This window comes from Rana temporaria, chromosome 4 (genome assembly GCF_905171775.1).
Source record: "Rana temporaria chromosome 4, aRanTem1.1, whole genome shotgun sequence".
NCBI lineage: Eukaryota > Metazoa > Chordata > Amphibia > Anura > Ranidae > Rana > Rana temporaria.
Window position 1 is genome coordinate 83,254,840 of NC_053492.1, and position 27,125 is coordinate 83,281,964.

General features: G+C 42.7%; 1 protein-coding gene and 1 pseudogene across 1 annotated transcript in view; one reads left to right on the plus strand and one right to left on the minus strand.

Moving 5' to 3' along the window:
- NBAS (NBAS subunit of NRZ tethering complex) overlaps positions 1-27,125 on the minus strand; it is a 975,710-nt gene that overhangs the window by 75,149 nt on the left and 873,436 nt on the right. The gene's annotated exons all lie outside the window — the stretch shown is intronic.
- On the plus strand, positions 16,772-17,396 carry LOC120936330 (annotated as a pseudogene).

Consider the following 27,125-nt stretch of genomic DNA (forward strand, 5'->3'; position numbering starts at 1 on the left):
CTGGAAAGTCTCCTGTCCTGGAGACGACTTCAAGTTGTGTTGTAAATCGCCCCAGATCGCCCTGTGGTTCATGTTCAAGTCGTGTCGGAGTCGCCTCTGAAAGTCGCGCTGGAAGTCGTGTCGCCCTAGTGTGAACCGACTCTAAAGAAGCTATATTTTGTACTCAACAAAACTACCAGCACCTTGCACAGGAATAGAAAAAATGCCATTAGTTTCTCTATTGATATAAGCTTAAGAAGGAGCTTAAGAATGACTATAATCAATGTCCTTCATCTTCATTGTTTTCTCAAGAAACACCACAAATGGATCTACACAAACAATTGATAATTCAATAGAGGAGTCTATTTTACCAAAACCCAAACTGTGAGTTCTGCTAATGGGTAGTGATCACTGCTCATTTGAGCTGTATTAGCTTCAAAACCTAATGGCCTCAAAGTGATACTGTACCATGCTCTATAGACCACTTAGCATTCTACTCCAGCAATAATAAACGTAGGTATTTCCTCTCAAGACTTACAAAAAAAAGAAATATGAAATAATGAAAAAAAGAGCACTTTAAAGCACTAGAATCCAACCCAGGTAGCTATTCCCAATTTAAACCTGAAGAAAACCCACTTTAAAAAAAAAAAAAATCATGTAGAGTCATTTTCTGTGCCATCCTAGCAAAACTGTGGGCATTGATTCACAAGTCCAGCTAGAGTTAATCGGCAAATGCCAAGAAACAACACATAATACTTCTATTTCCAAATCAAAAAAGTAAGCTTAATTACAGGAAGAAGACCTTCAGTGCACCGTCTATTAATTATACATAAATCCATTAATTGGATACAAAGTTGATAATGTATTGCCACCGCAAAGGGCAATTAAAAAAAAAATGTGTTGATAAGTCTTTTCATGGTTCATCCTGTTCTTTGAAAGTGAGATGGAAACTCAGAATAGAAAACTTCAAAATGAGTCATTAATGTTTCATTTGCCAGTAACAGGCAGACTAGAGTTATTAAACAAAAGCGATCTTCTTCTGCAGCAAACATGAATTCACCATTACAAAGGAAAACAGTCCCATGGGGCATCTCTCAATAATTTGTTGCAAACATGTATAAGCTTGAGGTGAGGAGATGTTTAATTAAGGCCTCTAGTTTAGATAGCTCATCTCTAAAATTTGACAGACTTTAGGTATTGTTTACCGAATGGTTCAGTTTCTTTGTTTTTTACTGTTTTGATATATTAACTAAAAAAGAAAAAGGCCTGGACTATTCAAAAGGTGCTATCCGTCAGGGAATCAAAAACACTTATGTGTTATACTGCTAAAACCATGTATCTATTTACATATTGTGCATTTCTCAACTTGGTACTGTACATTATTAAAAAAATAAAAAAAAGTTATTGTATGATTACAACCAAATGTAATTAGAACATTATGATTTTTAAAACACTTCCAGTGACAAGCCCATTGATATTTTACACAATTCAGCACAGCTTTACATAAAGTATATATAAGCATCAAAATGATGATATTGCGATCCAAATTACAAAGCAATGAGCAGTTGCATTGTGTTGAGCATGTTTCGCATTTAGCTTCATCAGGGAAGATAAGGTGCTTATGCATTAAAATGTGACCAAGAGAACCCAATGTGATTCAATAAAAAGGGAAAGAGGAACTGTCAGGGACAAGTAAAGTATAAATAATATGGTTTATTAAAAGAAAAGTAAATAAAAAAGTAAACACACATCCAATATGACAAATAGTAAACTAACCAGCAACCAACCACAGTGACACACAACTGAACACCAAAACAAAATCTATATACAGATGAGGAATATAAACGTAACAAGCCAGGGTCATACACAGAAGGTCAAGAAGATAGAGCAGGGAGCAAGACAGGACAGGGAGGGGGTAACAAGAGACAGAGAGAGCAGGCAGAAGGGATCAGGCTGCCAGGCAAGATTCCAGGAACGGATGCAGGGTTCAGGAACGGGTGCAGGATTCAGGGTACAGGATTCCAGATACAGGGTTCAGGATACAGGGACACAGAATTAGCAAACACAGGTCAGGACACAAGGAAACAATACCAAGGCAACGTGTGGAACTGATCACCAGGTTTAAATACCGTGTTTCCCCGAAAATAAGACCTAGGGGGCTGCAATATAAGCCCTACCCCGAAAATAAGCCCTAGTAAAATTTGTTATTTTTTTTACCGTAATCCACCTTGCAGAATGATTCCCGGAGGTCTTCTCCTCTCCTCCTGGCTGACAAACGCCCCCCATCTCCAGTCCACGGAGCGGGCCAATTCCTGTGAGACAGCGGCTCCCCCCTCTGCTCTCCTCCCGCCCGATGCCCGCAGCCCCCCCTCCTCAGCGCACGGAGCATGGACAGATGCCAGTGGGACAGCGGTTCTCTCCTCTCGCCCGATGCCTGCAGCCCCCCCTCCCCAGTGCATAGAGCAGACAGATGCCAGCGGGATAGCGGCTCCCCTCTTCGCTCTTCTCGCGCCCGATGCCCGCAGCCCCTACCTTCTCAGCGAATGGAGCAGACAGATGCCAGCGGAACACCGGCTCCCCCCGCCTCCGCTCTCCTCCCACCCGACGCCTGCAGACTTCCCTTCCAGTGCATGGAGCAGAGCGGGGATCCCGCAGCAGAGAACAAGAGCCCAAGGGAGACCAATGCGACCGCCATGTCAGCTGCAAGAAAGGTATTGCCCACAAAACCATTACAAAGGGAGACACACTGCACCCCACATCGGCACAATTCCTTTAAATGTAATTGCATAATTCTATAAGGATGGATTTTAAGAAGCTTTTTAGGTCCTGATCTGACAAAGGGGGGGGGGGGAAGACAGGGGATACAGGAGATGAATTTTTGCGTTACAACCACTTTAAGATCATTGAACATACCGTAAAAAAAAAAAACATCCCCGAAAATAAGCCCTAGTGTGTTTTATGTTGCCAAAATTAATATAAGACCCGGGCTTATTTTCGGGGGAAACACGGTATGCTTACTGCATCAGGTAATGCCTGATTGCAGGAGATGTCAGCTCCTGATTGCCGAGATCCACACGCTGGTGGACACCAGAACTGCATCCTATAGGTCTGGGAGCTACAGTACCACCAGCAGGTTAAACCTTTTCTGACAGGAACCCACCAAGACCCTCCGAACAAGGACAGAATTGCCAGAAGAGCCAGGGACTCAAACGCTCCCATGTTAGATAATTATTTTTAAGGAAAACACCCCAAAATACTCAATGTGGAGAATGGCTACTAGGACAATGGAACAAAAGTATCTTCAATCAATAAAGTTCCACTAAGTTCTTTGGTAGGCAAACTCCATGGAAGCATGGAAGCATGTTCTTCCCACAGACATGAGGTCATATGTGAAAAAGGAGGGCGCTAGAAAGTGATTATAAGAAACACTCATAAATATTAAATATACTACAGTGAGAAAAAATACAAATTATAAAATTCTCCCAAGTGGATAAACCAGTGATATACAATTAGTGGTAATAAATCTTTAAATAAATCACCAAAAAGTATTGCACACATAATATAAGTTCATAGAGAAAGTGTTTGACTCGTTCTAAGGAAAAATATACAAAGCAAAAAAGATAAAAAATTGTCCCAATTGAAAAAAAAAAACAAATAATGTGATTAATTTCCAAAATTCATCCACCGACAACAAAAAAAAATCTTGCTGTAAAAGGATTGTTTTCCAGATAGTGCAGACTTGTTCCTTCACCATACGCAAGGATAAGACACCCAAAGTGCACAGAAGGGGAATGTGCTTACCAGACTCAATGGATCTTTTTGATTAGAAAAAGATCTCATGCGCTTAGCAGGAGCGTGCCTGCACACTTGGCCATAAACGGGAGATGTGGGTATTGGCTCAAGACCTCCATTGCAGAGATGGAACATGGAATGAAAAAGCTAAAACTTCCATAGTGCAAACCATTTAATAAAAGAATAGAATGATAGGACAAAAAAAAAGGCCAAATGACCGCTTACATTAAATGGTGCCCAACCCGGCACTGGGGCCTGCAGACTTGTAAGGAAAAGCACTTGTGGTTCCTCCACTTCCTCGACAGCGTGCGTTCCACCAGTCGGAAGCTCAAGCCAGATTGCCGGATGTGACGTAGGTAGTACACGTGACCAGGTTGCGCCGTGACGTACATTTCGTAAAATTAGCGTCTTCAAGCATGGCATGACCCCACTGACTTGAAAAACTGAGTTTGACAGGTGGTGGTATCTGTCAACTCAACTTGCTGTGTTCAATTTTCTGCAGTGGTGTCGCAAAGTAACACAGCATGTAAATAGCCCACTCTGGCTGTATGTTGGATAGCTTGGGTGGTAATACCATAGAAAAAGAAGCCTTACCCTCCCTTGCATTAAGATAAAGTGTGTAAAAACATTCCATTTTTTTTTTCAGTTTTGGATACAGTAGGAAAGGGTTACATGCCCTGTCAGTTTATTTTTTGCTGTCTGTGTCCTATTGTAAGATTTCCCCTCAAGTTCTGTCCTGAAGGCTTAACAGGTTTCCTCACCATAAGAATTATCCTCAGTCCTTGTTCCCATCAGTTTCAGTCAGGGAGACAATGATCGCCAGAACATATAGAGGGTAAAATTTCCTTGCAGGGGGCATCCTTACTCTATCATAAAAAAAGTTTGGCTATACATACACTTTAACTTAGGGTTGTCCCCATACCACTTTTTTAGGACTGCGTACCGATACTTTTTTTCCAAGTACTTGCCGATACCGATTATGATACTTCTTTTTTAATGTCATGTGACAATTTGACTAATTGGCAGTGATAGGTGGTACTGATGGGCACTGATAGATTGGCACTGACAGATGTATGGCACTGAAAGGTGGCACTTATGGGCACTGAAAGCTGGCACTGATAGATGGAACTGATGTCACTTATGGGCAGGCACTAAAATGCAGCACAAATGAGCAATTGCATAATAATTTACATGAATGATGAGAGGAGAGGAAGAATTTTGCAATGCTATATGGCATATAGCATTGCAAAATCCTTCCTTTCCTCTCATCATTCATGTCATTTAACTTCTAGTAAGTATACTGTGACGCCCATATTGGTACACCTTGCACTTGGCTGCAGTAAGCCAGCAGCGGACATCTTGTTACACCCAGCCCGAACTATATGAGCTGGGTGTAACAAGATGTCCACTGCTGGTTTACTGCAGCCGAGTGCAGGGTCTACCAAGATGGGCGTTGTGATGTTTACCTTCCAACGGAGACACGGAACGTCACTTCCTGTACCGAATGTGACTGCTCCGGTCACCATTTTGGAAGGAATATGCGGCGGCGCCCTGTACTCCTGCCCCAGCCAGCTTACCCCCGTGATCCACTGCTGCCAGACTGACCTCCGCTATCTCCATCTGCTGACTTCTGGTTCCAGGTATCGGATCTGGCATCGGGAGGGCAACACAGTGGTGTAGTGGTTAGCACTTTCACCTAGCAACAAAAGGGTCGCTGGTTCGAATCCCGACCACGACACCATCTGCCTGGAGTTTGCATGTTCTCCCTGTGTCTGCGTAGGTTTCCTCTGGATACTCAGGCGTCAGCTACAGAAGTCGCCAGAAATGTTTAAGGGCGTTGGAAAACTTCAGCTGTTCAGAATGAGGCAATTAAGGCCTCTATAAGTAATCCAGAGGATTACTACTGATTGCTGCATCCTGAGGCTTTTTGAGTGAAGGAGAGCAGTTAACAGAAATACTTCTGAAGATGTGAGGTGCTGTTGATTTTTCTGTGTGATAAAAATCAAAAAGACTATTTGTTTTTCTGCTGTATGACCAGCAGTGTCTGCTCAGCAGTAGGCTGTGCCAGACTCCATAGATAGGTTCCTGTGTGGTGAAGGTAGACACCCCAAGTGGCCAGGGTTTATTTTATGTTTGATTTTGTTTATGCTGTTTGGATGCTTGCAATTGTTTCCAGCAAGATGGAAGAATAAATCAAATTCTTTGTTTTCAACCGTCTTCGGCTGTTTCTCTGTATCGTTCCGTGTGTAGTGAACCCATCCAGGGGGTCACACACCCCCGCTACCGAGCTAACCTCTTACAATATGTATATATGTGTGTATGACTGTGTGTCCCTCGGCTGCTGGTTTACTGCAGCCGAGTGCAGGGTCTACCAAGATGGGCGTTGTGATGTTTACCTTCCAACGGAGACACGGAACGTCACTTCCTGTACCGAATGTGACTGCTCCGGGCACCATTTTGGAAGGAATATGCGGCCGCGCCCTGTACTCCTGCCCCAGCCAGCTTACCCCCGTGATCCACTGCTGCCAGACTGACCTCCGCTATCTCCATCTGCTGACTTCTGGTTCCAGGTATCGGATCTGGCATCAGGAGGGCAACACAGTGGTGTAGTGGTTAGCACTTTCACCTAGCAACAAAAGGGTCGCTGGTTCGAATCCCGACCACGACACCATCTGCCTGGAGTTTGCATGTTCTCCCTGTGTCTGCGTAGGTTTCCTCTGGATACTCAGGCGTCAGCTACAGAAGTCGCCAGAAATGTTTAAGGGCGTTGGAAAACTTCAGCTGTTCAGAATGAGGCAATTAAGGCCTCTATAAGTAATCCAGAGGATTACTACTGATTGCTGCATCCTGAGGCTTTTTGAGTGAAGGAGAGCAGTTAACAGAAATACTTCTGAAGATGTGAGGTGCTGTTGATTTTTCTGTGTGATAAAAATCAAAAAGACTATTTGTTTTTCTGCTGTATGACCAGCAGTGTCTGCTCAGCAGTAGGCTGTGCCAGACTCCATAGATAGGTTCCTGTGTGGTGAAGGTAGACACCCCAAGTGGCCAGGGTTTATTTTATGTTTGATTTTGTTTATGCGGTTTGGATGCTTGCAATTGTTTCCAGCAAGATGGAAGAATAAACCAAATTCTTTGTTTTCAACCATCTTCGGCTGTTTCTCTGTATCGTTCCGTGTGTAGTGAACCCATCCAGGGGGTCACACCCCCCCGCTACCGAGCTAACCTCTTACAATATGTATATATGTGTGTATGACTGTGTTTTCCAAGGGTGTCGAGATCCTATGGGGTAAATGACCGCACTAGCCAGTAAGACACTGGCTGCAAAAAGCGCATAGAGGCAATTCAGTTTGCATGTGTAGCGCTGTACAAGTCATTCATTCATTTATTCAAGAGAAAACCAACAGATTGCTCCATTTAGCTAAACAGTGTGGATAGAGGAATTGTCAATGCTAGATATTGTATTAAGACAGCCACAACATCTGAAGCTGCATGAATACCCAAACAGTGACTGCCTCTGAATGGATACAGTCCCAATTAGGGCGATCATTTTCCACCTGGCTCCTTTGATTTTTCCATCAAGTTTGGTCGAGTCGGGTGATGCAAACAGCACCACCCACGTCTCAATTTTGTCCAATTCAGTTGAGCCATGTATGGTCATCTTAACTTTACTGAGAAAAATCGACTGCTTTGGGAAAATTAGCTGCAAGTACTTTTTTAAGTGATTGCAAACTCAATTTTTTAAAGGTTTATACCTACCTGCACTGTGCTAAGGAACTGCACAAAGCATCACCCAACCTCTTCTCATGTCCTCAACTGATGTTACTGGCTCCTCCTCTTCTGGTGTGTCATGCTTTCTATTGTGACACACCTGCTGGTCGATCCCAAGCCTTGCTGCCTGTGTTCATAGACAGAGGCAACACGGCTCTGCCCCACTCTTGTAACAGGATTTGACTGACAGCAGCAGGAGCCTCTGCTCTCATGAAAGCCTATAAGATGGACACAGCGCTAGATCAAGTGTGGACTTAGGTAAGTATAAGGGAGAGTGAGGGGGCACACTACTACCTAAACATTTTTTACCTTAGTGTAGGGAATTCATTAAGGTTCAAAAAAATGTTTAGGCTTTAGAAACACTTCAAATCCCCCAAAAATTGTTTATGAGAAGCAACCCCTGATATACAATGATTGGGGATCTCGCAGTGGCTAGTCATGCAACCAATATTGAAGCATTGGGTAATATGACCACTGCTGCAGGACAACCCTAACGTTAATTTTATGACCCTCTCCTTGGATGACTGGTGGCTATGGGATCATGGAGTGCTGCTTTTTCCAATACTTTAAGAAAAATGTAAGGATTCCAGGGCATATTTGAATTAACCTGCTTAGCGGTATCCCCGAGCGTGACTCGGGGTGGTTTTTCCATGCTACTATCGGTATCCCCGAGTCACGCTCGGGGTAGATGTGCAGAGCGTGCAGCGGCACGGCTTACCTTTCGCAGCATCCACAGAGTTACTTACCTTGTCCCTGGATCCTGCGATGCATCCCTGCTGTGTGATCAAGTGGGTCCTCTCTCGATTCACAGTGGCGGAGATCGGCGCCAAATTAAAAAAGTAAACAAACACATTACATACAGTATACTGTAATCTTATAGATTACAGTACTGTATGTAAAAAATACACACACCCCTTGTCCCTAGTGGTCTGCCCAGTGTCCTGCATGTACTTTTATATAATAAAAACTGTTCTGTCTGCAAACTGTAGATTGTCCATAGCAACCAAAAGTGTCCCTTTATGTCAAAAGCAGTTTTAGAGCAGCTAGAAAACAGCGATAATAAATTATAATCACTTGCAGAATTGTGCGATAGCGATTTGTGGGGAAATCTGTCATAAAAAAATAAAAGTAAATGACAGCGACAATTCTGCAACTGAGCACATTTCAGTGATTTTGAGTTGATTACATTATTGAATAATTTTTATTATAGTTATATTATTATTTGTTATAATTATTTATAATTATTTATTATATTATAATTTATAATTTTGTTTTTAAAAAAAAATTCATACCCAGGATGCCTACTAGACTCTTGTTTGGTCAGATTTAAATGAGTTATTCCTAAGAATTACAGGCCTACAGTATAAAACGCCAAATTTCCTTGCAAAAAAATTGTACCGCTTTTGGTACGTAATTCCAGACAGAATCATACCGCCAGGGAGGTTAAAGACAGAAGTGTGGGCAGGAGAGTGGGGGTGTTATTTCACTTTAGGTTTGCTTTTTATTATTTATGAATTTTACTCAAGGAAATTGTATTAATTAACAGGACTTTTGTTTTGTAATTTTTAATTGAATCAATATATTGCAAAAACAGACATTATGCAAGGTTTATATTAATAACTGAAACAATGAGTGTGCGCAATAGAGGAAGAGCTGTTAACAATGCATATTGTGGAGCTCAATCAGCAAGCTGTTCCTGGTATAGGTATGACAGGATAGCAGGAACTTCTGTCACCATATACCATCTGCATAGCTGAAAGAGGAATGCAATTACTGACACAAGGATAGACTCCAAGGACAGCACACAAAATATGTCAATCCATTGCTTAACTCATATATCATTAAAATGTTTTTGTTATATGGGCAAGTTGGAACTGCAACTGGATGTTGAAATTTGCATGGCAGTTTCCTTCCAGGACCCAAGACGTTTTTATCAAAATAAAATCTTTATTACCTGGTACATTAGTGTAAATTAAAGCAAAACTCTAGTGATATTTTTAAACCATCACTCCACCACAGTAGAAAAAGTACTCTAAGCCCAAGCTGCGAAATGACTATGGTGTGTCCAGGACTACCTAGGCTCATATGTAAAAGTTACTGTTTGTATATATATTTGAGTGTGGGAAGCGTGGCTTTTGTTTTTGCAAATGACAGTGCCATCGGCTCCTACAGAACCTCCCTACCGCTGTACCCACTGTGGGGCCGGAGAGGAACAGATATCTGCAGAAGCAGTGTGCAGTATGTTTATCGGTGGGGCGGGGCATCTCCTCATGCAGCCTGGTGCACGGAAGCCAACGGCCCAGGGGATGATCGCTAGCTAGTGGGCGAAGAGGTAGAGTGGTAAGTAAGCGCACTCAGTGCACTGTGTGCGAAGATACGACCCGCCACTGGAGTTACTATAGAGAGAGGCCAGCTTCTGACAGTTGTGTTTTGTGAAGGTTTTGCTATCCAGGTGACAGCAGTGGAGGGGGAGGAGCAAAGGTGAGCTGCAGTCTGGTGTTGCAAAGGTAAATTGACAAATGAGTTGCAGACAGGGTGCAGAGGTGCTGCGGCAGGGGGATGCAGAAGTGAGCTGAGCTGGGGGGTGCAGAGGTGAGCTTCGGATTGAGGATGTAGAGGTAAACCGAGTTGGGGCCGGGGGGTGGGGTGCAGAGGTGAGCTGCTCAATTGGGGCCAGGGCATGGGGGGTGCAGGGTTGAGCTGCGCATGGGGGGTGCAGGGTTGAGCTGCGCGCATGGGGGGTGCAGGGTTGAGCTGTGCATGGGAGGTGCAGGGTTGAGCTGCGCATGGGAGGTGCAGGGTTGAGCTGCGCATGGGAGGTGCAGGGTTGAGCTGTGCATGGGAGGTGCAGGGTTGAGCTGCGCATGGGAGGTGCAGGGTTGAGCTGCGCATGGGGGGTGCAGGGTCAAGCTGTGAATAGGGAGTGCAGGGTTGAGCTGTGAATGGGGGAGTGCAGGGGTGAGATGCAGACAGTTGTGGACAGGGGTGCCAAGGTATGTTGTGGATGGGAAGTGTAGAGATGAGCTGTGGATGGAAAGGCAAGGTGAGTGGTGGATGTTGGGGTGCAGAGGTGAGCTTTGGACATGGGGGCAGAGGTGAGTTGTGGACAGTGGGGTGCAGAGGTGAGCTTTGGACAAGGGGGCAGAGGTGAGTTGTGGATGGCGGTGCAGAGGTAGTTTGCGGACAGGAAGTGTAGAGATAAGCTGTGGATAATGGGGTGCAGAGGTGAGCTTTAGACAGGAGTTCTGTGGTGAGCTTTGGACAAGGGTGCAGAGATGGGTTGTGGACAGTGGGGTGCAGAGGTGAGCTTTTAGATAGCGGTGCAGAAGTGAGCTTAGGCCAGGGGGAAGAGGTGAGTTTTGGACAGTGGGGTGCAGAGGTGAGCTGCTGACGGGAGGTGCAGAGGTGAGCTGCTGACGGGAGGTACAGAGGTGACTGATGGGTGGTGCTTATTTATGGGGGAACATTTTTAACTTACGCAGGAAGAGACGACACAACATACAGGGCCGGATTCAGGTAGGAGATACGCCGTCGTATCTCTGAGTTGCGGCGTCGTATCTATGCGCCTGATTCATAGAATCAGTTACGCATAGATTTTCCCTAAGATCTGACTGGCGTAAGTGTCTTACACCGTTGTATCTTAGGCTGCATATTTACGCTGGCCGCTAGGTGGCGCTTCCGTCGATTTACGCAAGGAATATGCTAATTAGGTAGATACGTACGCCCGGTGCTATTTTGTTACGTCGTTTACGTTAGGCTTTTTCGGCGTAAGGTTGCTCCTGCTCTTATGAGGCGTACGCAATGTTAAGTATGGACGTCGTTCCCGCGTCGAATTTTGACATTTTTACGTCGTTTGCCTAAGTCGTTCGCAAATAGGGCTGTACGTAAGTTACGTTCACGTCTAAAGCATTGACGATTTGAGGCGGAATTTCGAGCATGCGCACTGGGATTCTTTTACGAATGGCGCATGCGCCGTTCGTAAAAAAACGTCAAATACGTGGGGTCACACTAAATTTGAATAAAATACGCCCACATCATCCAAATTTGAATTAGGCGGGCTTACGCCGGAGCACATACGTTACGCCGCCGTAACTTAGGGCGCAAGTTCTTTCTGAAAACGGAACTTGCACCCTAATTTACAGCGGCGTAACGTATCGGAGATACGTTACGCCCACACAATATTACGCAGGGCTACCTAAATCTAGCCCACAGAGTTTAGTGGTAAAGAGTAAGCATTGCAATCTAATTTTAGAAGGGGAATTTGGGGGGAGAGAGCTCTTTATTAGGGGGGGGGGGGGGTTTGGGGAGAATGTGGAAGGTCATTTTTGAATTGAAAACTGGCCTGTTGTAACATATGCACTTCTGCACCCTGCACACTGTGAATTGGGCACTTATGAACTCATGCATGCTGTGTGTATATCACAACTGGTTTTATTTAACAATGCCTCTTTGAGACTCTCCCACTGTTCGTGCAATTCGGCCACAGCCACCCTATGATGTAGTGCACCTCTATCCTGCGGGTGATGGGGGCCACATTTTTGGGCATGGTCGTAATGATATCAAAATGTGTAAATATACATTTAAATAGGAATATATATTTATCTGGTGCCTATAGGCATCTCTTCAGCATTATATTTAATTAAAGTTGGGTGTTATAGCACAGGTAATTAGGTTTGTTTCGCACTGGAATTATGTGAGTATTAGCAGGCTGGTCAGCACCATTGCCTGCCTCTAAAGACCTCTTTTGATTACAGTGGCCTAGGTGGGAACTGGCACACAATGTAGGTGGAATAACACATTTATCTATACTAGTACATTTATGTGCAAAGATTTGTACATAAATTCACACATTCAATAACTTGACGAACGCCGTTCAAAGGTACTTCAAAATGTTATTTACTTTTAACTTTAGCCCCAAGCAGTGTTGCCAACCTACCAAATTTAAATTTACTGGCACAACACCCAAAATTTACTGGCGCAGGCAAATTTTTTTACGGATATTTTACAAAAGTTAAAAAATTACAGTTTTAAGTGCAAATATCAGTATTTAGGCTACAAACAAGTACACTATGCAAATAGCGATTTAAGGTAGATATTAAGGCAAAAAAAAACAACATATATTTCTGTTATTTTCGCTACAATAGTCCATCGCATTCTGTTCCCCATCACTTCCTGTCACCGGCTCCTGACCGCACCACCATCATCTTCTGCCTCCACCAGCTCCTGCCCCCACCACCATCACCTCCTGCCCCCACCACCATCACCTCCTGCCCCCACCAGCTCCTGCCCCCACCACCATCACCTCCTGCCCCCACCAGCTCCTGCTCCCGAGTCCTCCTGACTCGATCGTCTATTCACAAATGGCGCCGGGAAGCGCCATTACGTTACTGTGCATGCCCCGCCAGGCCGAGCGCATACAAGCTTTCACGAGCCCTGCCGGCTTCGGAACGGCGCATGCGCAGTTGCATGGTCGGCTCGCGGCCATCTTTTTTTTCGGGCACCCGATGACCATAACGGACTTTAAGGGGGTTACATTTACGTGCTGTCCGTGATTTAACGGACGGTTGGCAACACTGGCCCCAAGTACAGAATCCCAGTATATATAAAATAATATGCAAAGTGGTTGGAGGGAAACTTCAGAATAGCAAAGATGTTTTTATTGCAAATTATGGGAGCAGACAGCAGTTCCTTTTTAAAGCATTGTGTTTCATTTGCTGTTGCATCTTAATGCTGCTGATTATTTTCTTTTAATGTTATAAAGGATTTATACAGTAGAAGCAGTAGAGCATGGGCGGTGATGAATAAGGTGGGAGTGGGTGACAGTACAGTAGTTTCCCCTCATACACCGATATGGAGGAATCCTCGCCTGTCACATTTCCTAGATTACAAGGACCCTGTCATCTGGACTAAATATGGTATTAGGAATATTGGAGATATTGTGAGTAATGGAAAGCTCCTTCAGTTTGATTCTTTGAAAGCTAAATGTAAGCTCCCCAACACACATTTGTTTCGCTACCTACAACTTAGGCATGCCTACAACACTCAATTTGGCACTTCTATTCTTAGTATCCAAATGAGTGACTTAGGGCCCTTTCACACGGAGCGGATCAGTAATGATCCGCTCCGTGTGTCCGCTTTGCTCAGCGGGGATCCTCCGTAAAATCCCTGCTGAGCTGGCAGCTGACAGGGCGGTCCCCGCACACTGTGCAGGGACCGCCCTGTATTTACTCCGCTCTCCCCTATGGGGGATCGGACGAACACGGACCGTATGTCTGTGTTTATCCGATCCGATCCGGCAGACGGAAGAAAAATAGGATTTCTTCCGTCTACAAATGCGGATCTTTGCGGAGGCGGACAAATTACGGGCGTCAGCGGATGTTCTTCCGCTAACACCCGTAATCACATAGGGACCCATGTATGTCCCGTTTTCATCCGCAAACGGACGGATGAAAATGCGGACATACGGTCCGCTAGTGTGAAAGGGCCCTTAGAGTCTGTGCTTATAGATGACTCTTTAGCAAAGGCTCTGTCTACTATTTATAAACAATTATGTTGGTGGGCTTCTCGCACAATGTAGAATGGCCTGGGAGGCAGTGTTCCCTCAGCTTGACGGGGATGACTGGGATGATGTGTGGGAAATTAACTTTTCCAAACTAGTATCGACTAGGGATCGCCCTAGTCAGTGCAAATTTTTACATCACACTAAAGCCTCATACACACGATCCGACTTCCAATGGACTTTTCTCCGAAGGGCATTGTCCGTGAACTGATATGCATAGTAGGACAACAAACACGAACGTAGAGACGTAATAGATGCACTACGTGGTTTTTCTTTTCTTTACCGCCACCCTTTGGGCAACTTCTGCTATTGTTGTCTGACCTTTAGCATTGAGTTCTGAGCATGCGTGTTTGTACTTTGGACTTTAGTGTACACACGATTGGATTAGCCGACGTAGGACATTTGTTGCCGGAAAGTTTGTCTGTTCACACAGCCAACATTTGTCCGATGAAAAAGCGGTCGGATTGTCTGCAAAAACAGGTCCGTCTGAGGTTTGTTGTCAAAAAGTCAGATCGTGTGTACAGGCCTTTACCTTACTCCGGCCAGATTGGCTGAAATATTATCTACCCAGTAGTCCTGTTGCTGGTGCTGCACTTCAGCCAATGCAGGCTTTTTACATATATTTTGGGGCTGTGCAGCCATCCAAATTGTTTGGCTGGGGGATCGCTGAGTGTGTGGAGGAGGTTACTACAATTAGTGTACAGCCAGTGGTTGAAGTGTGTCTCCTGGAGCTTGTTGATGCCCTGGCTCCTAAGGGAATGACATACTCTTTTAAAGTTATTATTTTATTATGCTAGGAAGAGGATAGTGCTTTCCTGGAAAAAGTCTGCTCTTCCGTCTGTTATTGAAGGCAATTGTAACTGCTTGACGACCGGCTCACGCCGCTATATGTCGGCAGAATGGCACGGCTGGGCAGATCGACGTATATATACGTTGCTTTTAAGACACAGCATTGTGGGCATGCGCACCCGCCGCAAGCTCCGTGACTCCGATCGCTCAATTGTCAGTTAAAGCGACGCAGCGCCGAATCGCAAAAAGTGGCCTGGTCTTTGGCCAGCCAAATGGTCCGGGGCTCAAGTGAATAAACAAGACCATTCCCTTATACAAGGCTACAGAGGCATACTAAACAAGTTCTAGAAGGTGTGGGGCGGTTGGCTGAACAGTACATCCACGTATCTGATTAAAATTGTAATTTATGGTGGATAGGTAATTGGCTCCTCCTGCTACTGTAAACCAAATCCTGTAAGTAGAGAGCGGGGGCGGTGCGGAACCACGCTGTGTTTGTCAACAGGAGCACTAAGCTCAGCTCAGGAGCGAGCCTGCAGGTGTGCAACTATAGGAAGCGGCTTGCTACGGTGGCACACTGAGAAAAGGAGGCGCCAGGAGCGCTGGCAGGAAACCCCAGAAGAAAAGGTCTGGGACTGCTCTCCATTTGTTATTTTAGGAAAAAAAAATGCCTTTATAACCACTTTATCTATTGTTGATGCAGATCTTCCAAGCATGTATGTTTATGTGTACAAAGAGAGGGACCAGATATGCATTGTAGCTTCCTTGCCTTTGAGGTAAGTAATGATTGGCCAAAATATTCCTTTAAAAACGTTTTAATTGATGGAGCTCAATTTACACACACAGCTGAATGGGTCACACTTTACACAGTCTTAAGCCTCGTACACACGATTGGATTTTCCGTGGACAAAGCGTAGGACTTTTGTCCGAAGGGCGTTGGCCGTGAACTTGTATTGCATACAAATGGCAAAGAATTGTCAGCCAACCATCAAAAAACAACGTGGTTTTTCAGCTCATAAGCGCCACCCTTTGGGCAACTGCTAATTTTATGTTAGGGTTAGCATTGCTTCTGAGCATGCGTGTTTGTACTTTGGATTTTTGTCCGAAGGACTTGTGTACACACGATCTGATAATCCGACAACATACATTTGTTAAAAAAGGATCGATAGATTTGTCCCCAAATCTAAAGCTCCGAAGAACAAGGAAGAAGCGGGCAATTGGACTTTTTTCATTTTTTCAACATACATTTGTTGTCGGAAAATTTTAAAACATGCTATCCAACATTTGTTGGTGAAAAATCCAAAAAACAATTGTCCGACGGAGCATACAAACAGTCAGATTTTCCAACAACAGCCTGCCATCACACAATTCCCGTCGGAAAATCCAATCATGTGTACGAGGCTTTAGGATTACAAAGCCAGATTCTGAGAATATTAAAAGCAATATTTAAATATAAAAACCAAGAGATCATTTACAACAGGGAATATTAACAGCCAGACAGTAACATGATGTGAAGACAACTACTAATGTGTTTTTGAAGCTTGTGCAGTAAGTGGACAAAATTAATTAAAACCAAAGAAAAAAAAATACAAATCAATTATCTAGAGCAGTATTTAAAAGGAATGTGCAATCCAACGTGTCTAAAAAAAAATAAAACAAAGTAAAAAATATTTGAAATAAATGTAATGTAGAACATGTATATTTTTATTGCTGTGTTTAAGTAAGACCAAACAATTTGAAAGTGCTTTTTTTCACCTGACATATGTGCAGGTTCTGGGCAGCTTACCAGAGAGCAGAGGTGGTTAACTTTCATGATATGGGGGCATAAAGTACAGCCCCTGACATCACAAAAGGATTGCACATACATTTTATGTCCTCCCTGAGAAGCTGTTGCTGCCAAAGCCGCCATCATGGAAGTAGATAACCGTCATAACAAAGACCGCAAGGTGCAATGAAAAGAGCCCAAAAGTCAGGATATCTACCTGAGACTTCTGATTAAGTCATACCGTTTCTTGGCTCGTGGTACAAATGCCACCTTCAACAAAATGGTTTTGAGACATCTGTTCATGAGCCGCACCAACAGGCCACCCCCTCTCTCTGTCCTGTTTGATTCGCAAGATGAAGCTTCCTGGACTTGAAAGCAAAACTGCTGTGGTGGTTGGATGCATCACAGATGATGTCAGAATTCAAGATATCCCCAAACTCAAGGTGTGCATGCTTTAAAGTGTCTTCTGGAGCAAGCAGAAGAATTCTTAAAACTGGTGGTCAAATTTTGACATTTGACCAGTTGGCTCTTGCTGCCCCTAAAGGCCAGAACACTGTTCTGCTTTCAGGTCCTCGCAAGGGACGGGAGGTGTACAGACACTTTGGAAAGGCACCTGGTACTCCACATAGTAACACCAAGCCCTATGTTCGTTCTAAGGGCAGAAAGTTTGAGCGTGCTAGAGGTCGCAGAGCAAGCAGAGGATACAAGAACTAAACACTGTCTGTGCTCATTAAAGATGTTAAATCTTCAAAAAAATTATTAGAATGTAATGCTATGGAAAGCTGTCAAAGGCTACTGATATGTTTAGAGACTAGGAGCATGCTTCAAGAGGAAGCACTGCGATCCCGCTGTCCAAAAGGTTTTAAGCAGGGTTTGGTCAATTAATGGGTCCCCTTAGTGCCAAACAATCCCTTTCACCTCCAGAGCTCAACTCTCAAACAGCCACCCAAAACATTGCGCTAGCCACGCCCCCGACTCTTCTTTTTGTGAATAAACACAATAAGTGACCGGTACTGAACACTCATTGTGTTCATTCGTAACTGAAGCATACTAAACTGTGTTGACAATGCTTAAGCTGTGAATGAACAGAAGCCTCCACACAGAGTGCTTTCTGTTCATTCACTGTCCAGTGCAGCTGAGGCTGCAAAGAAAGAGATGGAGTAATCTATGTCCTCAGACCCTTTCTCTGTCTCAAAAAAAGAGACATCAGGGGTCTGTTTAGACTACAATTTCACCAAAGACCCTTCCAGCAGCATTGTGAAAAAAAAATTAACAATTGTGAAAAATAATAAAAAAAATTGTAAAACAATAAAAAAAATGGTTGTAAAGACTTCAATAAACTTGTAAAGACTTCAATAAACCTTTACTGAGAGTGATCTCAGTCTAGTGCTACTTTCTCTCCCCCTCTTCATAAGGCAGATTAATAGAAGCAGGAGCCTTTGACTCCTGTTGCGGTTAATCAAATCAACATTTTTTGATCACTTTTATTCCTATTACAAGGAATGTAAACATCCCTTTTAAAATATATGTAAAGATGACAGGTCCTCTTAATTGAGAGATCTGTGTTCAAAAAGACCTCAAATCTCTCATTTACCTTTTCAAAGCAAAATCATTATCTTTTTTATTAAACTTTCCCTTAATAATAATAATAATAATAATTAAAAAAAAAAGCCCAGGAACGACCAGAAAGCGGTGGGAGGTACCCCTCCTGCCACTTCTAAAAGTGATCCTGTGGCGAATCCACCCACAGGGCCACTTTTATCTGAAAGAGAATCGGCCATAGTAAAAAAAAATACTGGGGTTATGGCAGCTAGCGAGCCATAACACAAATATTTAATGTCACAGTAATGACATATTTTTAATATGGGGCGGTTGTCAAGTGGTTCATTTTTTTCTTTAATATCACTTTAACACTGCTAACAACCAATTATGTGGGCTTGATGCTGCATAAACTGATTGGGATAATTTCATTTTACAGACATACAGCTATTTTTATAATTTAGTTAAGTTCATAACTGAAATCATACAATATTTAAGAGCCGGATGAAGATGGAGTGTCCTCTGAACCTCCAAAACACATTGGCTCTCTTTCTACTGGTTATTTAAAGCAGGGCTGTGGAGTCGGTAGATAAATGTTCCGACTCCTCAGTTTTATGTACTTCCAACTCCGACTCCGACTCCTCTGTATTAATATGCAAATGTATTTTATACATTCCTTGAGGGAAAGAAACGCAACCTACCACAGGACTACTGGCTGGGAAGCCAACAGTCTACTGTATTGCACAGTTTAAGCAAAAGACAAACACAATGAAAACAATCAAGTGGCTGGATAGTAGCAGCAGGCATAAACATCAGGAACAGGATTTTTACCAGTTCAAAAATACAAACCACATTATTTGGTTGTTTTAGAACAAAAACAAAGCTTATCTATAATGAACCAAAAACAAAATCTGTAAAACCTAGAAATGGTTTATATTAATCTTGAAAAGTAGTTATAGGCTTAGCAAATGCAAATCAATTCAATGTAGAGTTCTAAGGAAGATAATTGCCTCTGCCAGATCCTCTTTCATAGAGGCTCTTAAGTCAGCCTTTATTATTTTTAGGGCTGAAAATAATCTTTCGACACTGACTTGGGTGGGTGGCATTGCAGTAACTATTCTGGCCACATCACTAACGATCTCTGGATAAACAAGGATGGCTTCTTCAACAGTAAGTTGATGAGCGATCATACTTTTCAACTTCTTTTAGTGCTTTATAAAACTCCTGTTGGAATTTTTTTATTTGGACACTTACTGGTTCTCTAATTCTTCGTTTGAAGAAGATGATCCGGAGTTACCACTATTGCTTAAAACAGGGATCTTCAAACTACGGCCCTCCAGCTGTTGCGGAACTACACATCCCATGAGGCATTGCAAGACTCTGACATTCACTGACATGACTAGGCATGATGGGAATTGTAGTTCCTGAACAACTGGAGGGCCATAGTTTGAGGACCCCTGGCTTAAAAGAACTTCATCCCTGCATGCATTGGTCTTTATTCTTACAGTAGAGAAGTCATTAATTATAACTTTTTGTGAATTGGGACATTTAAACTTGCTTTTTTTTTATTCCAATCTAAATTTAGTAGGAGTCGGAGTCGGTGCATTGTTTGCCAACTCCGACTCCAGGTACCCAAAATTTCCCCCGACTCCGACTCCACAGCCCTGATTTAAAGGGGTTGTAAAGGCAGAAGTTGTTTTATCTTAATGCATTTTATGCATTAAAAATAGAAAACCTTGTGTGTGTAACAGCCTCCCCAGCACCCCCCTAATTACTTACCCGAGCCCCATCTCTCTCCGGTGATGTCCACAAATGTGTAAGCCATCCGGGACACTCCTCCTGATTGGCTGAGACACAGACATTGACTCCCGCAGCCGTCAATCGAAGTCAGTCATCCAATCAGGGGAGAATGGGGCAGGGTCGGGACCCATGTCTGAATGGACACACTGAGCTGGGACTCGGTTTGGGTGCCACCATTGCAAGCTGCTGGCTATGGGGGCACTCAATATAAGAGAGGGGCCTAGAGCAGCAAAGAGGGACCCGAGAAGAAGAGGATATAAGCTGCTCTGTGCAAAACCAACTGTACAGGGGATGCAAGTATAACATTTTTGTAATAAAAAAAAAAAAAAAAAGAGACTTTACAATGACTTTAATAAAACACTGCTTTAGACACTTTGACCATTAGTGTGGTGCTTTAGCTGTTCCTTATATACTTGGGCTTTCTTCAAAACTCCCCTTTCTTCGCTAAGAACCCTCCATTGGTTGCCAGTGAATGGCAGAATTGCTTTTAAAGCACTCTGTCTGACGCATAAGTGCATCCATGGTTAGGCCCCCCAATATCTATGCGAAAAAATAAAAACTTACAATCCCAATCGCATTCTACGATCAACCGACCAAAATCTGCTCCAGATACCCAAAGCCAGATACAAATCCAAAGAGGAAAGAAGATTTGCGTTCCAAGGCCCCAGGCTATGGAACGCTTTACCAACCAGCATTCGGTTGGAGGAGAACCACTTGGCCTTCAGAAGTAAGATCAAAACTCATCTCTTTTGATCTCAAAGGTGAAAGGAACAACGAGCGCCCAGAGGCGATTTAGTTCGCATGTGCTGCGCTATATAAGTTTTTCACTCACTCACTAACCAAAGCACATTAGCTCGAGTGACGAAACCATAATTTATAATACTGGATACTAATAGAGGATTTGGCGCCTCTCTTTGTATGCAATTAAATTATAGGCTCAGGGCAGTGAGCTGACCTAGCAGTGCCGCTTAAATGTAGTACAGAAAAGTCAGGTCACTAGGCTGGCTGTGCTTTGTGCTAGGACAGCTTATATCTCAAAACTAAGTAGACAGAAATCAAAACCCTTTGTGGCAGGTAAAATAGTGTAATATACTGTATATATACACTTCAATGCTGTATCTAGCAGTTTACATGGAGTTCAGCTTTAACACAGTGGTTCTGATGCAATAAAAACAGATAACCGTAAATAGGCACAAATGGCGAACAACCAATCAAGTTCTACCTCTCGCTTTATGGAAACATTTATTCAACACTACTGGTTGGCCACCATGGGCAACAGTTCTAATTTAGGAATATTTTATTGTAATAAAGTAGGACTACAGGCAAAAGTTTTTTTTTTCTTCATTTTGGATAGAGCCGGGGAAGGTTAATTTTTTTTTCACTATTGATTTCCTTTCCTTTCCAGTCACATAGTCTAACAGGAAGTAAGATGAAATCCCTGCAAGTTAAGGGAACTCCTTTGGGACCCCAGAACTAGTATTTCCTTTGGAAGATTCCCCCTCGATTTTCTTTTACTTTCACTTTCAATTATAATGGTAAACAGGACAAACAGAGAGGATGAATCTTTTTAACCGCTTAAGCACGCCCCACGTACATATACTGCGGCAGGGCGGCCCTTAAGCGCAAAATCATGTACCTGTATGTGATTTTTTTCATTTTGCTCCGGAGCGTGTGCGCCATGGGAGCCCGCTCCTGCTGTGATTGGACACAGCGTGCTTCAATCAGCAGGTCTGGCAGACTTGATGTCTGCCAGGACCCACCGACCATTCTAAGAAGAGGCAGAATGGTGGTCTGCCTATGTAAACAAGGTGGATTGCCATTCTGCCAGAGGGGAAAATGGAGATCTTGTGTCTCTAAGCAGAAACACTGATCTCTGTTTTCCTTTAGTGAAAGCACATCCCCCCACAGTTAGAAAGCACCCCCTAGGGACACACTTAACCCTTTGATCGACCCATGATGTTAAACCCTTCCCTGCCAGTGTCATTAGTACTGTAACTGTACATTTTTTTTAGCACTGATCACTGTAATAATGTCACTGGTCCCCAAAAAGTGTCAAAAGTGTCCGATCTGTCCATCACAAACATGTAGAAAATTCTTGATTTCTGCCATTACTAGTGAAAAAAAAAAAATCCATAAAAATATCTCAGTTTGTAGACGTTATAACTTTTGCACAAGCCAATCAATATACGCTTATTGTTATTTTTTATTTTAACCAAAAATATGTAGCAAAATACATATTGACCTAAATTAAAAAGTTCAATTTTTTTACTGGGTATGTTTTACAGCAGAAAGTAAAAAATATTGTTTAGTTTTTTTCAAAATTGTCTTTTTTTTGTTTATAGCGCAAAAAAAATTAAAATCGCAGAGGTGGATCAAATACCACCAAAAGAAAGCTCTATTTGTCCTGGTTCACATTAATGCTACTTTGAAATTGTGCCCACTTCGCTTGAAGTAGCGCGATTTCAAAGTAGCAAGGTCAGCGCAATTTCAGGTGCTACTTGATAGACATCTATGTCTTCATACACAGATCTCTATTGAGGTCGCATCTGTATTGCGCAAAAGTAGTGCAGGAACTACTTTTGCAAATCGGTGCGGCACTGCAAAATCGGTGTTGCACCGTTTGGAACAGTGTCATTGTCTCCAATAGGCTGCGACTTGTTATGCGATTTGATCTCTCAAATCGCATGACAAATTGCTTCAATGTGAACCTAGGCTTTGTGGGGAAATTCATTTTTGGGGTACAGTGTTGCACAATTGTCAGTTAAAGCAATGCAGTGCTGTATCGCGAAAAATGGCCTGGTCAGGAAGGGGGTAAAACCTTCCGGAGTTGAAGTGGTTAATGGGGCCACAGACAGCAATAAAAACTGCCAAATGTTCTAATTTCTCTCCACTCTATCCAAAACTAAAGAAAAAGTTTTGCTTTTAGTTCTACTTTAATGCATCAGCTCCACTATTTTAGAACACTTCAAATCCTGCATTAATTTGCCAAGGATTTCAAAGTGACATGAGTGGTTCCTGTCTGCCTATAGTGTATGGAGATTTACTGCACACCTGTTATATAACTTGGTGAGTGAAACTGCTGAAAACGAGGACACACAATACTCAGTGTTTACCTCTGCTGCTCTCTGCTCAGTCAAGTTGTGTCTGGAGCATTCAGAGATAAAATTCTTCAATAAAGTGCTATGCTCCTGACCTTTACCACTGAAGAAAAAATATAAAAACCCAACTCCAGATGCTTCTCATAAATACACACTGCCTACATCTGCAGGTGTTTAACCCGGTCGACAGAAAAATAATTTATATGGAGCTTAGGGGAAAAGTGATTATCATATTAGAATGCATGCTATGATGAGGTCTAATCTGATTTTCACAAAGTGCCATCTCTACAAGAATGAAAAGAAATAACTGGGACCGTTGGATAGCTATGTATGCTATTCTTTATTTATATAGACTTTAACCACTTAAGACCCGGACCTTTATGCAGGTAAAGGACCTGGCCAGTTTCTGCGATTCGGCACTGCGTCGCTTTAACTGACAATTGCGCGTTCGTGCGATGTGGCTCCCAAACAAAATTGGCGTCCTTTTTTCCCACAAATAGAGCTTTCTTTTGGTGTTATTTGATCACCTCTGTGGTTTTTATTTTTTGCGCTATAAACAAAAATAGAGCGACAATTTTGAAAAAAAAAAACAATATTTTTTACTTTTTGCTATAATAAATCTCCCCAAAAAAGCTATATATATATATATATATATATATATATATATATATATATATATATATATATAAAAAAAATTCTCAGTTTAGGCCGATACGTATTCTTCTACCTATTTTTGTAAAAAAAAAAATCTCAATAAGCGTTTATCGATTGGTTTGCACAAAATGTATAGATAGTTTTATTGCATTTTTATTAATATTTTTTTTTTACTACTAATGGCGGCGATCAGCGATTTTTTTTGTGACCGCAACATTATGGCAGACACATCGGACAATGTTGACACATTTTTGGGACCATTGTCATTTTCACAGCAAAAAATGCTATAAAAATGCATTGTTTACTGTGAAAATGACAATTGCAGTTTGGGAGTTAACCACTGGGGGCACTGAAGGGGTTAAGTGTGACCTCATATGTGTTTCTAACTGTAGGGGGCGGGGCTGGACGTGTGACGTCATTGATCGTGCTTCCCTATATCAGGGAACACACGATCAATGACACTGCCACAACGAAGAACAGGGAAGGTGTGTTTACACACACCTCTCCCCGTTCTTCAGCTCCGGAGGACCGATCGCAGGACACCGGCGGTGATCTGGTCCCGCAGGCGCGATCACGGAGCTTCGGACCTAGCTAGCGGGTGGATCAAGCCTGCCTTTTAGTTGCACAAAGCCACAGGTTTTCATTGTTCACCATTACAATGACATCATCCGTTTATAAGGAGGACATTGGGTGCCTGCCCAGCATCCTTGTCTGCCCCTTTCTTTTAGCAATGAGGTCACATTAGCTGAGGGAGAGAAACGGAGGGAAAAGAGAAACATTGGAATACTAGCTAGTATCACTGTATGCTTTGTAAGGAAAAAAAAATCACCTCTAAAGTTGAGTGTCCGATATTTGGATGATGTAAAACGATTTTTTTTTTTTTTTTTTTTAGAATGGGGTGCCGCAAGATTGTACAGAATTGTAAAGGGTGCCTTGACTGACAAAAGGATGAGAAATACTGGACTACATGACTAAAATCATGTGGACAACCCTTCAAATTATTTCCAGTGAAGGCTACTGTTAAAGCTACAACATACAAACATTGGGGTTGATTTACTAAAACTGGAGAAGTGCAAATTGTCAAAGCCTAATTGAACAAGCCAAAGTTATTATTATTATTATACAGGATTTATATAGCGCAGCGCTTTACGAAAGGGACACAATACAAAAAAAATCAAGAGGGTTTAGAGGGCCCTGCTCAGAAGAGCTTACAATGGAATAGGGAGGGGTAGAATTGCTTAAACCTGATATATATATACGCACTACTTTCAACAAGTTTATGATACCCTATGAAAACCTGTCTCTCTGTACTGTTAAAATCGTAATCTATATATATATAAAACTCAACGTGTCTGTGTGTGTATGTATGTATGTATGTATGTATGTATGTATGTATGTATGTTCCAGCATCACGTCCAAACTGCTAAAGATATTAACATGAAACTTGGCACACATGTTACTTATATGTCAGCAACAAACATAGGATAGGTGGTTTAACCCTTACCCACCCCCATTTGCCATGGTCAGGGTTTTTCTTTAAAGTCCCATTCAACTCTATGGGAAATACATGTTACTTCATAACTTCCAAACGGCTGTACATATTTCGATAACACTTGGTCACATGTTACTTATATGTCCACTTAAACTATAGGATAGTTAATTTATCCCTTAACTACCCCCATTTGTGAGGGTCAGGGTTTTTGTTTAAAGTCCCATGCAAATCAATGGGAAATGTAGGTTCCCACATAACTTCTGTACGCCTGGAGATATTTCAATAATACCTGGTACACATATTACTTATATGCTAAATAAAAATATATGACAGTTAAATTAACCCTTACCTACACCCTTATATAAAAGATGGGTATATTTATATTACTATGATTTTCCTCCCCAAAAGGTTAAGATAGGAAGACCGGGCAACACCGGGTATTCAGCTAGTTGTTGAAATAAGAGCAAACCATATTGTTCTCCCCATGACACAGTTTGATCTCAAATGGGGTGCCTGGGGGTACTGGGCTATATAATTTTCCTTATATCTAGTGTTTTGCAAAAGTTCCAGTGAACTCCTTACTTTGTCATAATCTATGGTAAATACTGCATTCTTTTTTGTTATTAGTGATAAGCCTTAATAAAAAATATTGAACTCCCAATAGGAGGGGCAGGTGGTACAAAAAGGTTGTAACTGTGGGGAATAAACTGATTGAAGTGGTAAAAGATTAGTTGGAGGTGTGATAGGCTTCCCTGAAGAGATGAGTTTTCATGGATCACCTGAAGGCAGCTAAAGTAGGAGGTAGCTTGACAGATTGAGGTAGAGCATTCCAGATTATGGGAGAGACTCTGTCGAAATCCTGAAGACGAGCATGGGACGAGGAGACAATGGAGCTTGAGAGTAGGAGGCCTTAGGAGGAGCGGAGGGGACAGTTTGGGTGATATTTTGAGACAAGATTGGTGATGTAGCTCAGGGCAGGGTTGTCAATGGCTTTGTATGTTGTAGTTAGTATTTTGAATTTAATTCGCTGGGCGATTGGGAGCCAGTGTAGGGATTGGCGGAGAGAGGTGGCAAACACTGAGCGGTTGGTAAGGTAGATGAGTCTGGCAGCAGCATTTGTGATAGACTGAAGAGGGGATAGCCTATGGAGAGGTAGGCCTATGAGAAGGAAGTTGCAATAGTTGAGGCGAGAGATAACAAGTGAATGATTAGCTTGGTGGTTTCATTTGTTAAAAAGGGGCGTATTTTAGAGATGTTACGGAGACAACGATTGGATTTGGGGCTGAAAGAACAGGTCAGAGTTTAGGAGTACACCTAGTACCTATCATGCACAGCTGCACCAGTTTTTGCACTCTCTAGTTTTAGTAAATCAACTACCATCTTGTACATCTGAACACTTTCAACCATTGCAACAATTTGGGGAAGGCCATTTTTTATACCAGCATGGTCAGCTGTATAAAAGCATAGGGCTAGATTCACAACGGAGATACAACAGCGTATCTCCAGATACGCCGTCGTATCTTGGAGTATGGCCGGTCGTATCTATGCGCCTGATTCATATAATCATTTACGCATAGATTTCTGTTAGATCCGACCAGCGTAAGTCTCTTACGCCGTCGGATCTTAACTGCATATTTACACTGGCCACTAGGGGCGTGTACGATGATTTACGCCTAGAATATGTAAATCAGCTAGATACGCGAATTCACGAACGTACGCCCGGCCGACGCAGTACATTTACGCCCTTTACGTTGGGCCTTTCCCAGCGCAAAGTTACCCCTGCTATATGAGGCGTATATGCAGCGCACCAATGTTAAGTATGGCCGTCGTTCCCGCGACGAAATTTGAAAATTTTACGTCGTTTGTGGAAGTCGTTGGCGAATAGGGCTGGAC